The 12,951-nt window shown below is 36.9% G+C and overlaps 1 protein-coding gene and 1 long non-coding RNA gene across 17 annotated transcripts in view; one reads left to right on the top strand and one right to left on the bottom strand.

The window, feature by feature from the left end:
• Positions 1 to 12,951, top strand: part of PKP4 (plakophilin 4) — a 233,909-nt gene that overhangs the window by 114,449 nt on the left and 106,509 nt on the right. The gene's annotated exons all lie outside the window — the stretch shown is intronic.
• The window catches only part of LOC144304580 (uncharacterized), a 46,305-nt gene continuing 45,125 nt past the window's right edge, over positions 11,772 to 12,951 (bottom strand). The window contains exon 5 of the long non-coding RNA XR_013371516.1: positions 11,772 to 12,094. This is a non-coding gene — a long non-coding RNA (uncharacterized LOC144304580). The remainder of the gene's footprint in view (positions 12,095 to 12,951) is intronic.

The following is a 12,951-nucleotide window of genomic DNA, read 5'->3' as shown; positions in this document are numbered from 1 at the left end:
GTACAAAAAAAGAAAAAACAAAAAAACCACAAAACCATAGTACAAGCTGAGAAAAGCACCTTTCCAAAGGTACCAGTTCTTTATTGAAGAGTCCTGTGGAGTTTTCAAGAGAAATATATTCCGTGGAATCCGTTAGATCAGTCAATTCATTATACAGCATATATTTTCAAATAAGATAATTATTATTGTTGTCATGTATTTCATGCCCTTCATGAAAACTAATTCTTAAACATTGCCTTCTTTAATAGGTGAAAATTGGAACATTTAACTAATTGTGAAAATTAGCATCTTGGTGTGGTTTTACATGAATAGACAACTCTTATTCTATTTTATTTATACAAATAATTACAAATGAATGCCCAAGCTAAGAAATTAAATATCCAAAGAAATTAAATATTCAAAAAAAGTATAAAATTAAAAGTAAGCCATCCTATAAATGTAGGTTTCCCTTTCACAACCATTAATACTTTCCTCGAAATTAAGTTTCTTGAGCATATGTCAAGAAAAAATTTTTCTGCATACTCTAGCAAAAAAAAAAAATTTGTCTTTTTAAAAACAAGTGTGTGGCTCTACTTTCCTGAATAATCTTTCTTGGAGATTATTCCACATTAATGCATGTGGATTTACTGGATTTACTTCAGTCCTTTCTAGCAATTGCATGCAGTTCTGTTAATATAGATGTATGTAATATATTTAATCAATTCCTCATTGATAGGTGTTAGATTGTTTCCAGTTTTATTTGATTGGTTGGTCTGTGTACTTTTCCAAGTATATCCAGAATTTCAGCCTTTGAGCTGGTGGACCAATAGGTTGTGGCATTTTTAAGTTTTTTTAGATATTCTTAAATTATCCTCTCAGAGTTTGCACCAATTCACATTCTCACAGCACCTTTTCTCCACACCCTTACCAGTGCTGTGCACTGTGAAATCTGCCAAGTCCTGTTACTCATTGTTAAAATGGGACTAAAATGGGCACTTACAGGTCATCAGAATATTATTGAACCCCTTAGAGTACCTTGATAGCTTCAAAAAAGTAAATATAACTGTTCTCCTTTCACTCAGAACACCATTTTCAGAACATAGTTAAACAGGATCTGCCCTGATAGTATTCAAACAATACTCCATTTTTCCCTCTCTCCCTTTCTTTTTCTTTTTCTTTTCCTTTTCTGATTTATTTTACAAACAGTGAGTGAGCAGAGGGTGGGGCAGAGGGAGAGGGAAAGAGACTCTTTTTTTTTTTTTTTTTTTTTATGATAGTCACACAGAGAGAGAGAGAGAGAGAGAGAGAGGCAGAGACACAGGCAGAGGGAGAAGCAGGCTCCATGCACCGGGAGCCCGACATGGGATTCGATCCCGGGTCTCCAGGATTGCGCCCTGGGCCAAAGGCAGGCGCTAAACCACTGCACCACCCAGGGATCCCATGGAAAGAGACTCTTAAGCACACTCCATGCTGAGCATGAAGCCTGACACAGGACTCCATCCCACAAACCTGAGATCATGAAATGAACTGAAATCAAGAGCAGGACACTCAACCAGGCACCCAGGCCCCCAACAATACTTTATTTCTTTAGCGCTCTTTTCTTTCTTAATTTTCTGAATTAGATTTTAATTAAAGAAGTCCTATGCTAGTTGTAAAAATGAAATAATGTAGAGAGATAAAATAAAAACGTAAATAATCTCTCAGTCCCTTTCTCAATCATCCCCTCCTAAAGTTACAAATTTTACTGACCTGCTGCATTTCGATCACACTTTTCTTCCTGCTCAAACTCATGGAGTATCTTTTATTTTATTATTTTAGTGTGTTTTACTCAGTTCCCCAATTGGCTTTTTCTCTTAATCATGTGTAGTGGTTTTTCTGAGGGAGCAGATAAAGGTTCAGCTTATTCTTTTTAATAACTACAGATTAGTCATTATATGTAGTGTGGAGATTCCGTAGTTTGTTAAAGTATTGCCATGTAGATGGACGTTCAAATTGTTTCTTACAGTGCTGCACTTAATATTTCATATATATGGTTGCTTTTATTTCTGTAGGGTAGATATCCAGGAGTTGAATTGCAAAGTCATGGGGAATATGTATTTTTAATTTTAGTAGATGTTATCTGGTTGTTTTCCAAAAGGGTTGTAGCAAATCACACTAACATGGCTCTTCCCCAGCCCTGGATGTTACCACTTTTTAAAATGTTTGCTTACATGGGGGCACCTCGGTGGTTCAGTGGGTTGGCCTCTGACTCTTGGTTTTGCCTGGGACCATGATCTCATGGGCGGTGGGATCAAGCCCCCTGTAGGGCTCTGCACTCAACATAGAGTCTCCTTGAAGATTCTCTCCCTCTGCCCCTCACCTCACTTGCACTCACATGTGCATGCATTCGATCTCTCAGAAGAAATAAATCTTTTTCTTTAAGTATTTGCTAATATGATGAAAATGACATCTCATTGTTTTTTGATTTTCTCCTTATGAATGAAATGAGCAACTTTGTCTAATATTTTAATTAGCATTTACGTTTCATCTTAGGCCATTTGTTTTGTTTTGGGTTTTGCTTTTTTTGGTTTTTTTTTTGTTTTTTTTTGTTTGTTTTGTTTTGTTTTTTAGATTTTATTTATTCATGAGAGATACACAGAGAGGCAGAGGGAGAAGCAGGATCCATGCAGGGAGCCCAGTGTGAGACTCGATCCTGGGACTCCGAGATTACACCTTGAACCAAAGGCAGACTCTCAACCACTGAGCCACCCAGGCATCCCTGCCTGCTTGTTTGATACCCTTTGCCTATTTTATTGTATATTTTGTAAAATTTGTTTATATGAAATTTTAAATGTCTGTTATGTGTTACAAATATTATTTCTCTCTTTTCTGGTCATGTTGACTTTGCATGATATTCTGGCATATGAAGTTTTATTTTTATGTAGTTAAATATGCCTATTTTATCCCTTATGATTTCAGGGTTGCTTGTCTTATGGAGGGCTCTATCATCCTAAGGTTATAAACATATTTTCCTAGTTCATCTTTACATAATTGGGAGTTTTTCTTATTGATTATAGGACTTGTATATGTGCGTGTGTTGCAGGCACATGTGATTCCAAGATAGTAATCTAGCTTTGTTTTCTCTAATTATACCAGCAGTTCTTTTCTCATTGAATGAAATTCTACCTTTGTCATAATTAGGAAGTTCCCACATATACTAGCATCTGGCTCTTTAATTCTGATTACATTCCAGGGCTTTATTTGATTTGGGAAGAAAGTTTTGAAACAGGAAAACCTATTACAGTTCTAAATACAACTACAGGAACAGAAAAGGAAACAACCTCAATTTTTTCAGTTTCCTATAATGGAAGGAGCAAGAATTTAACATTCCATTCTTGTTCTTCACTTATTAATTATATCACCTTGAGCAAGTCCTTTATTTTGCCTCTCCCAACATAAGGTTGCTCAACTCAATAGTGGCCTATACTTTTATAAGGATTAGAGAAGACATGTAGAGTGCCTGACCCACAGTTGGCATTCTTCAGTGATACATAGCATATAATATGTTATGATTTAATAAATAAGGAAGTAAGATACTTATATCAAGTTGTACCTTTTCTAAACATAAACAGATACATTTCTTCACAAGTATATGTTATTATATACAAAGAAAAAATTCTTTTTTTAAGAAAAAGAATTCTAAATATGGTAATTTAATTATTCTTTCAGATAAATATATTAATCTGAACAATAAAAATAACATATTCAAATCTGGCACTTTTTTCCTAAAAACATTTCTTGTTTATTTTTTCCTAATGAGAGCCACAGAGACTTAACACAATTAAAAAGCAACAGCATGTAACTTTTTTTTAGGTAAGTGGGGGAAATACAGCTATTAAAGGTAACAAAAAGTAAGTGAAAATTGTGTTTATAAATGGAAGGAACAGGATGTTTGAGGAGGAAGCAGGAGAGGCAGAGAAAGAGAGATGTTGAGATAGGAAGACGAGGAGGCACATTGTAGACCTGGAGACAGCAGCAGGCATGAGTCTGGATGCAGACTCATGTTGGCCTCAGCCTGTGGCCAGACATGCCCTAGCTCTTTCCTAAGGCTTTCATGCTCTTTGCAGGTTAGATGTATCCTATAGTTATCAGTAATACAGTGATTTTCTTAACCTCATTTCTCAAGAATCCCAGGACAAGTTAGGGAGGTTTCAGAAGGAAAGATCATGTTAGCGGAGCCATATGAATAAAATGTAAAACTAAAAAGTTTAGAAAGCAGAAAAAGTTGATCACCTCTTACACCTCTTGAGCCAGGTAACAAGCCTTCACAGGGAACCATTTATTGGTTAGGGCCCAACCATTAAATATACATTTTAGTTCTACTAATTACTCACACACTTTAGCCATAAAATATTTGCAAAACAGAAAGAACAGCTATAAACTAAGCTTAGTAATGAAAAAAAGTATCATCATAAGAAAAGATCTACCTACACTGCTTGTTGTTTCCTTTTCCCATTACATTTCATTAAGTTACTAACCAAATCTTAAATTAATCATTCTTTAAATTAGCCTTATTCCCTAGTGCTATTTATTAGACCTACCAAAGAAAGGAAGATTAAATTTAGCCTCGTTTTTGTTCCTTTTACCGTTTTTATGGTTTTTACTATGCTTGCTATAACTAGTCCACGTGGAGGAAGTGGAAGATTGGTCATTTATTTTTCTCAGTTTTCCATTTCAGGAAATAATGATTTATTTCCATTATTATCATCTTCTGTGCAGTCAATTAACTCTCAAATGAGCAACTCACATTACGTGATATGCATCATTGGTCTTACTAATTTTGAAATATTTATATACTAGAAAACCAGATAAATTGTTAATGTTAAGTCATTATTATCTTTCATAATTTCTTAATGAATTTTAAAGTATTGGCTAACAGAATTTTCAAGGTATTATATTTTAAAGAAAAATTTCCTTGTGCTTTTGACATTTCGATTCTACCAAATAACTACCTGGTTGGAAAAATGACAGCAACAGTTATTGTCACCTGCAGTTGACACTGGCTCCGGGTATCAATTTTCCATGTTGCCTCCCTTTCTCAATATTTTACTACTAGGACTTCTCCAAGTATACATAATTTTAAGCACTAGTGAGAAACTCCTCATTTCCTCAGAGCCAAGGTAGGAAGCTCAAGAGATCAGAGAATTCAGCTGGTGGACAAAGGTGTAAGAATGAGGTGGCAGGGGGGTGGGGTGTAAGCAGTGGCATAAGTCATATTAATGGTAGTAAACCACAGTGCCGCTGAAATTATGTACACATCATTTATTTTTAAAAACAAAACCTTGGGGTATCCCTGGGTGGCTCAACAGTTAAGCGCCACCTTCAACCCGGGGCCTGATCTTGGAGTCCCAGGATCGAGTCCCACGTCAGGATCCCTGCAGGAGCTCCCTGCTTCTCCCTCTGCCTGTGTCTCTGCCTCCCTGTGTGTTTCTCATGAATAAATAAATAAAACCTTAAAAAAAAAAAACCTTAATTTGCCCATGTCACCATGAAAAGAGGAAATTCCTGCTAGAACTAATTTGTTAAAAGAGTAGTCAACAAAATTATGGGAAACCGAGGTTCTAGTCCCAACTCTGCCCTCAAATATCCCTAAACTTTAAATAAAAGTAGAACATATTCTGTACCACTGATGACCTATATTTTTTTTTGATGACCTATATTTTAAGGACATGATCATTATTGTATTCAAAATGCTTTAAGAGCATAAAAAAGGATCAGCCATAATATATCAAGTCTGTTTCTGATACAAATACTCAGGAATTAATTAGTTTAAAGGTTTATACAATAAATTATAACATACAAATAAAATGTACTGTATGAAATCCAACCTGCATGAATTAGCAGGGTTTTCTTGTTTTGCTTTTGCAGAGAGCTAGAAGGATACTGAGATGAATGAAATAGATTCCAATTCTTTAAGAAGAATCAAGCTTAGTATTGAGCACATGTAATGGGCCAAGCACTTGTCCAAGGGCTAGATAAAGGGCTCTAGGCATTTAGGGGAGGGTAACATTTCAGGGTTATGAAACATGAGAAAAAGCTTTGAGCAGTATGTATAGGAAAATCATTAATAGTTCAGTCTAGTTACATGAAGGAGAGTGATAGGAAACAAAAAAAAAGTATTTGGCTGGAGGGGAGAAGGAGGGCACACTACCCTTGGTCTTAAGATACAACTCCGTTGACTTCATAAGTTATGTTATGGGTGGGGCAGGCAGGTCATGGTGCACAATGGTTAACACTATGAAATTAGGAATCAGGTTGATTTGATTTCATATTCTGGTTTTGAATGACCTAAGGCAAGTCAGCCCTCTATGGGATGAGGGCAACCCTGACTACTTTGCTGGCTGAATGGGGGAGTTAACCAAATAGTGCATTTAAAGCACTTGGCAGAGAGCCTGGAGCCCAGATAGCTCTCAGTAGAAGATTAAGATTATTGATGATTAGAATTGTGCTTTCAACAGATATAGCAGGAAAAATGTTAAAAGACAAGGCCTTTGACCACCATGGTTGGAGGAAGACTGAGAGAGGGGTTACTGCTGGAGTCCAAAGTTAATGTGAGCCCAAATTAGTGGGGAATGGCAGGAATCGGAAGAGAATGGACCCAACCTATGTCAGAGAAGCGGAGTGACAGGATTTTGGAAAGCATTTATCATGAGAAGTATAGGGAGTAAGAGAAAGGAAGGAAATGGTGCAAACACTTATGATTTGAGCCTGGGTAAGAGGGGAAGGGTGGCTCCATTAGGACACTGGTCCTTGAAAATCTGCATGCATGAGAATCTCCTGGAGGAATTGTTCAAGTACAGATGGCTGGGCCCCACCCCTTCTGATCCAAAGTTTCCAGGTAGTATGGGTGCTAATGCTGCTCGTTCAGAGCACACACTTTGAGAACCACTGCAGTAGAGGAAAAACACAAGAGGCCAAGTGGAGGACACATCTTTAGGTATAGTCACTTAGCCAAACACTGAATCTGATTAAAGATAGTGAATTTGTGTATCAGCAGTATGTATGGACCAGTGTGATGGTCAGATTGCCAAGTGAGACACTGAAGGGGCAATGGCAATGAGTTACCATTAAGGAGACAGTTGTTTCAAAGCCATTAGTTGTGCTATTGAAAATGCTTGGACTTTTACCTTGAGTTCTCATCTGCGTCTGGTTTGAGGCAAAAAGCTTTCCTTGTAGGTTTTAATGTAAACCTATCTTCCTTTATTTTGACTTCTAATAAAGGAGCTTTGGTGACAGCATTCCAAATATGAGACCTAAGCTTTGGGATAAAAATTTAGAGCATCTGGTAAACTTTGCTGTTTTCTCTCTGCTTCATTAAAATTGAAGAATAAGAAAGATATCAAGGCTAGAACCTGGTATAATCCTGTGTGTTTTGGTGGGAAGATAAAACAATAAATATCTTAATGTTGCTCATCCTTATTGGAATGTTAACTAGTATAATGAAAAATTAGACTGGCAATTTTATCTTGTATTTTTCTTTTATCTTAAGCAAGATCTAAATATAAGCAATGGGCTAGTGTCAGGCAACTAGTCTAGCAGAGGTATCCTAAACAGGTGTACCCTTCATATCTTCAGAGTGGGATGAGGTCAGCAGTTTCCATTTGAAGGTTAACCCTTTGTGGTGCCCTGCCTTTTGTAAATATTGTCTGGACACAAGTAATTAAAATTTTGTTTTCCAGTGTATAAAATACATTACTTCAGCCATCTCTAATTATAATAAATGAGCTTTATTTTTCAGTATTGCCTAAGTCATGTTCTGCAGGACAGTATTTTTTTTTTCTTGAGATTTTAATAGTTATTCCTTGGAAAAGAAAAAGTGTGCTTAGTTTCAGTAAATCAAAGAATTGCTAGGTTATACAAAGGTAAGCTGATTTCCTATGGATAGACTTCTCAGAATTTTGAATATGCTAGTGTTGCCATGAATACCTAAGATTTAGAAACTTCTGGGCAGCATTTCCCAAACCTTGTTGACCTGGAATCTCTTCCTTTCAGGGCAAATTTTATGAGACACTAATGTTCTCAGAACACAGTTTAGGAAAGGCAGTATTATTTAATTCTTTTTAATTTTGAGTTTCCTTTTAGCAAAGGGAGCTAGCCAGTGCAAAGGAGATGGATATGTTATGCCTAGCATTTCTATAATTATGTACGATTTAGGGACTGCCAAGTAGACCTTATAATGATTTGTCAGTTATTAAACTGTTATAGGAAGTCAGGACGTGGGACGCCTGGGTAGCTCAGTGGTTGAGTGTCTGCCTTCAGCTCAGAGCGTGATCCCAGACGCCTGGGATCAAGTCCCACATTGGACTCCCTGCATGGAGCCTGCTTCTCCTTCTGCCTATACCTCTGCCTCTTTCTGTGTGTTTCTCATGAATAAATGAATAAAATCTTTAAAAAAAAATTAGAAACTCATGACAGTTAATCTCCTGTACATTACTGACTTGGTAATTTTGAGGCTGAGAAGTTCAAGGACCCTTTAAAAATGTGGCTCCTTTGCTTTTAGTACCAGCCTAGATTAAAGAACAGCATTCAGGATGTTTTTGAGGCTTTCTTATTTGCTCTTAAATAATAATTTTTAAAATAGTTCCCTAGGCTTGGCTCAAGACTCTTGAAGGTATGATTATGACCATAATTTGCTCATATTTTGAACATGAGAAAGAGGGAAAAAAAGCTATAGTATGTCCTGAGAGCGAGAGCAGGACCTATCCAGCACAAACCTATATGTACTTTAAAAATCTAACATATTATTTGGTGATAGTCTCTTAGTGATACAAAACTCTTTCTTTCAGCATACTAAGGCAGAAAAGTAAAAAATTTTTTGGAAGATTTTTAAACAAAATTGATTGAAATAAAAATGCTTTCTTGCTTAGCCACTGATTGCACCACTAATAACCATGTCCATTTTCTTCTTTCAGTATAACCAGTATTCAGGACTTTCCTGCTGAGATTTATGGGCATGGCATGTTACCCCCGTGTTGTACATATTCTGATGTGAAATGATCTTTAGTACGCCGATGAACCTCTTTAAAAATTATTATGTATTTTAATTTATATTAAGAAAATTATAAAAAGCCTTAGAAAAGAAATTATAAAAAGCATTAATAACTGAAATATTGTGTTTTCAAAATAAGTCAATTTAAAGAAAAATAGTTGGCAAAAGATAGTATAGGTCAAAGGGGAAGAAACAGAGATTGATAAGAAGGGAAAAAGGTAGAGATTTCACTTCCAGTGAGCATCAGAAACAGATGGATATGTTAAAGAACCAACTAGAAGTCTCAGAAATGGAAAATATTATCATTAGAAAACAAGTAAAATCAATGAGAAAAACCCTTAATAGGGCACACAGAGAAACAATGAATTGAAGGTAATACTGAGAAATTTCCCCTGAATATAGCTCTGAGAAATTAAGAGAGAATATGAAAAATTTGTTTAAACTCTCGTCCTTTCCCTGAAGGAAATAAATATGCTGAGTAAAATGTTTGCATTTTTTTAAAAGCAGGGCTAAGCTGGAAAGAAAATAAAGAATTCACAGAGATCAAAACTGAAATGAAAGTGGGAAGTGAGTAAGCAGTGAGTAAACCTTTTACCTTGAAGGTACCTGTCCAATCTAGGTGAGCTTGAGCATGCCATTTGATAGCTACATGCTACGTGCTATTTGAGGGCTGTCCAAAGTGGGGATTCTAATGGGAAATCCCTTGCCCAACGCTAAAACTTGGCCAAACTACATTAGTAGAAGGGTAATAAGAAACCTATCCCACAGAAGACGACAAGCCTGGGTGCTGGAAGTAGGGAAACATCCTTCCCCTGAGAATTTATGATACTTAAGATTTTCAAAAATCCGAATAGCCAACAAACATACAAAAAGATGTTGGCTATCAGGGAAATACAAATTAAAACAAATGCAAGGTAGGTTCCCATATTTATCAGATTACCAAAAAGAGAACTGGGGATTTAAGCCCCCAAATGCAAATTGATGTCCATGAGAAATGTGGAGAAACTGGAACTCTCTCATATACTGCTAGCTGGAATATAAATTGGTACAACTGCTTGGGAAAATAACTGTGGCAGTCATTATCCAGTATCTCACAGAATTTAAAAATTAAGAGTGAGAGAAAATTTCTTTCTTTACAGAAAAGGAGACCAAAAAACAATACTATCATAGGTTGAGTTCTTATTGAGATGGAGTTTGGGGTGCAGAGTATTAATTGCAAATTGACACCTGTGGAGGAGAAGGGAAGGAAAAGCAGGATTGGGTGGAGTTCAAATAAAATACTCTGCAGACTGGCCCAGCCCCCAGCCGGGGGGAAGGGTTGGGAAGCAGGGGAGCAAATCTGGGCTCCGCCTTTGTACACCCACCTCCATCAGTGTCTGGCTGCAACCTGCCCAGAGGGCTTGTCCTTGAACCAGGCAGTTTTCTGCAGCTGAGTCACCCCTGAAGTGACTGATAGCAGAGGCAGCAAGTCCTGCCTCAGGCTCCCTGTCCAGCTCGGTCCACCATACAAAGCATGAAAATTAAGCTTTGTTTTCTTCTATTCCCTTGGCTCGCTGTCAGAGAATATTTATCAATGTATTTACTGAGAGATGAGGTAAACATAAAGAAAAGCTTTCAAACACATGCGAACAGACTTCATTTTATAGCATATTAGTAGCCTTGACTTCCTTTCTAAGTTTGTTTATGGTCTTGTGTGCCAGAATTTAAGAGGAAGTTGTCATATGCTAAATCATTGGCAAATGCTTTTAATATTATTTTCCTCGTTGACTCAAAGGAGAACAAATACTGGGTCCCCTTATAATTCAGATGCCCAGTTTTAGATACTGATTTCAGGATTAGCCTTCACAATGTAAGTTCAGATGATAAAATATGAAGTTTAAAGTTATAGGTGGTATCTGTGTGGTCATCTTAATGAGTGTTATTTTAGAAATGATGAGGTGTGTTTTTATATGACTGTGTAATAAATACTGTCTTCATCAGGCAGTCTAAGAAGCTGGAAGAGACAGAGTTGTCAAATATTTATATCCTGCTCCCCCATCTTGGTGCTAGTCCCATACGGCTGTTCAATTTATATTCTATAGGTGTAATATTAATAATTTTGCAACAAAGCACACATATGTTCTACTTGTAAATATTCACAGGTATTAGGTAACCTTTACAAATTTCGTGCTTTATATCTTCCTGATGTTCTGGTTTCAGGACTTTAGTGACATCCTGCTTATGAAAAGTGTGAACAAATAATGGGCAGAATGATTCTGATAAAAGTAGCTGGTGATGTCCAATATTCTAAGTCCATGGCCAGTAGTGATATAATGTGAACTTTACTCAGTAAAATGAGTATGAATGAGTATGAAATGTATGAATGTTGAAGTAATCACCCAACTTTTTTTTTTTTGGTTTTATTTATTTATTTATTTATTTGAGAGAGAGAGAGAAAGCAGAGGCAGCGGGAGAGGAGGGGCAGAAGGAAAAGCAGGCTCTCCACTGAGCAGTGAGCCTTATACAGAGCTCCATGCCAGGACCAGGCTCTGTCCCAGGATCCTGGGATCATGACCTGAGTTGAAGGCAGATGCTTCACCGACTGAGCCACCCAGGCACCCTAGAATCACTCAACTTTTAAATGAAAAATGTCGTTACATCATGGGTACATAGGTTCTCCTATCAACTCAGCTACTGTAAATGGTTTCTGTAGTTGCTTCAGTCAAGATTTCTAGTTGCAAGAAACAGAGACTGACATGACTAATTAGGCAGAAAAAAAAGCATTTATTAAGCAAGTATTTGTGAATTCCCACATTTTGTTGCAAGAGCTGGAGAACAAACCTTGAGATTTAAATTCCAGAAACAGTGCCACAAAATTGGTTAGAAAAAGAAACCACCTATACTGCTACCAAGCATCAACTTAGCAGTTTGTGTGGAGGCCATATCTGTATTAGGAACTTGATCTTGACGTCTGTTGGAGGGATTGCAGCAAGAAGGTGAAAGAGAGAAAATAAGCTTCCTGTTTTCTGATGTCAGAGTCTTAGCTTCAGCATCTCAGTCGCAGTCTGACATCTTCTTGGCAGAGCCAAAGTCACCATATCCCTGCTTCTGAGGAAAGGAATTATGGGACAATAAGTTCCAGTTTCTGCCTTCAAGGGGGAAATTTCCCGATTACTTCCTTGAAAGGATGCTTAAAAGGTCATAGGCAGCCAGCACATAATAAAAATCCACTGAAATGGAATTTTTTGTATGAATGAAAATTTTTTTTATGTTCTAATTTGAAATATACTTTAATCCTACCCTGGTAACTTTTGGCCATCCCAAAATGAAGAAAACACAGCAGCCCTCCATCCCTAGTAGCCACTGAACTCAGAACACAAAGGTAATGTGATGGCTCTGAGAATATATTTGAATTCACAGATGGTCCCTTTCTGGCCCAGCATGATACAAGCAACCAGTCTTCCGGGATTGAGTGTATAACAAACAATTGAGTAAAATTATTGAAAGAATGGAAGTGTGTCACAAGAAATATGATGCTGTTTAAGGGCAAAGAAAGACCAAATGTGAGAAAAGCATAATACTATTTGCTCTTAAAATCAATTATCTTAGCCTAATACTGAATGTTGCACAGTTAATATCTATCAAGTCTTTCGTTGGTAAACATTTTTTTTCTCCCGTTGGTAAGCATTTATCAAGAACAGAGGTCTAGGAAATGTTAAGCAGGGGCAGGCAGCGTCCCACTTTGATCATATTGTACAGCATTACTGAGCCAACTATTATTCATTCAGGCCATGCCCTATATACGCACACCACCTGGGCTCATTAGAAAAGTATTCTCAGTATCAGAAAGCATTAAGGAGTTCAGGGACTGTATCTTAAAAATTATTCTAAGAATAGTTTGTAGAATTTACAGAGCCAGTATTGTCAAGTAATAAATAGCATGTTTGCCTGACTCCACAGGGAGC

The sequence above is a fragment of the Canis aureus genome, chromosome 34 (genome assembly GCF_053574225.1).
Source record: "Canis aureus isolate CA01 chromosome 34, VMU_Caureus_v.1.0, whole genome shotgun sequence".
NCBI classification, from domain to species: Eukaryota; Metazoa; Chordata; class Mammalia; order Carnivora; family Canidae; genus Canis; species Canis aureus.
Note: the sequence above shows the minus strand (reverse complement) of the source record. Positions and strands in the feature narration are given on the sequence as shown.